Source organism: Procambarus clarkii, unplaced genomic scaffold (assembly GCF_040958095.1).
Source record: "Procambarus clarkii isolate CNS0578487 unplaced genomic scaffold, FALCON_Pclarkii_2.0 HiC_scaffold_129, whole genome shotgun sequence".
NCBI lineage: Eukaryota > Metazoa > Arthropoda > Malacostraca > Decapoda > Cambaridae > Procambarus > Procambarus clarkii.
This window is the reverse complement of record NW_027189162.1, coordinates 708,099-709,602: the sequence shown is the minus strand read 5'-3', so window position 1 is coordinate 709,602 and position 1,504 is coordinate 708,099. Positions and strand designations below refer to the sequence as shown.

Sequence of the window (1,504 nt, the reverse complement as noted above, 5' to 3'; positions counted from 1 at the left end):
GACCGGAGTCATTGCTGTAAACAACCGATGGCTGGAAAGGCGGGATCCAAGAGTCAATGCTCGATCCTGCAAGCACAAATAGGTAAGTACAAATAGGTGACTACACACACACACACACACATACATTCATAAATATATATAACCTCAGGTAGCAGCCCGTAGCAGATGCCTTACTCCCAGGTACCTATTTACTGCTAGGTGAACAGACGCATCATGATGAAAGAAACTCTACCCATTTGCTACTGCCTCGGCCAGGAATCTAACCCGGGATATTAGGACTATAATGACCAAGCGCTGTCCACTCAGCCACGAGGCCCCTAAAGATGAATATCTCTTAGACCGTCAAAAGAAGAAGCGACACATTCTAGTTAATAATGTTAACAACTTTGCCTTCAGGGAGACTCGAACTCCCGACCTCTGGTTTACTAGACCAGCGCTCTGCCCACTGAGCTATGGAGGCTCTCCGAGGTTGTCTGTGTGTGTACTCACCAAGTTGTACTCACCTAGTTGTGCTTGCGGGGGTTGAGCACTGGCTCTTTGGTCCCGCCTCTAAACCGTCAATCAACAGGTGTACAGGTTCCTGAGCCTATTGGGCTCTATCATATCTACACTTGAAACTGTGTATGGAGTCAGCCTCCACCACATCACTTCCTAATGCATTCCATTTGTCAACCACTCTGACACTAAAAAAGTTCTTTCTAATATCTCTGTGGCTCATTTGGGCACTCAGTTTCCACCTGTGTCCCCTAGTGCGTGTGCCCCTTGTGTTAAATAGCCTATCTTTATCAACCCTGTCGATTCCCTTGAGAATCTTGAATGTGGTGATCATGTCCCCCCTAACTCTTCTGTCTTCCAACGAAGTGAGGTTCAATTCCCGTAGTCTCTCCTCGTAGCTCATACCTCTCAGCTCGGGTACTAGTCTGGTGGCAAACCTTTGAACCTTTTCCAGTTTACTCTTATGCTTGACTAGATATGGACTCCATGCTGGAGCCGCATACTCCAGGATTGGTCTGACATATGTGGTATATAATGTTCTGAAAGATTCCTTACACAAGTTTCTAAAGGCCGTTCTTATGTTAGCCAACCTGGCATATGCTGCTGATGTTATCCTCTTGATATGAGCTTCAGGGGACAGGTCTGGCGTGATATCAACCCCCAGGTCTTTCTCTCTCTCTGACTCTTGAAGTATTTCATCTCCCAAGTGATACCTTGTATCTGGTCTCCTGCTTCCTACTCCTATCATTATTACATTACATTTGCTTGGGTTAAACTATAACATCCATTTGTTCGACCATTCCTGCAGCTTGTCCAGGTTTTCTTGAAGCCTCAAGCTGTCCTCCTCTGTCTTAATCCTTCTCATAATTTTGGCGTCGTCAGCAAACATTGAGAGGAATGAGTCTATACCTTCTGGGAGATCATTTACGTATATCAGAAACAGGATAGGTCCAGGCACAGAGCCCTGTGGGACTCCACTGGTGACTTCCCGCCATTCTGAGGTCTCACC

The 1,504-nt window shown here is 46.3% G+C and overlaps 1 non-coding gene across 1 annotated transcript; it reads right to left on the bottom strand.

The window, feature by feature from the left end:
* Positions 1 to 387: 387 nt before the first annotated feature.
* TRNAT-AGU (transfer RNA threonine (anticodon AGU)) lies at positions 388 to 460 on the bottom strand. The gene has a single exon. It is a non-coding gene; the product is annotated as a tRNA-Thr (tRNA).
* Positions 461 to 1,504: the final 1,044 nt, after the last annotated feature.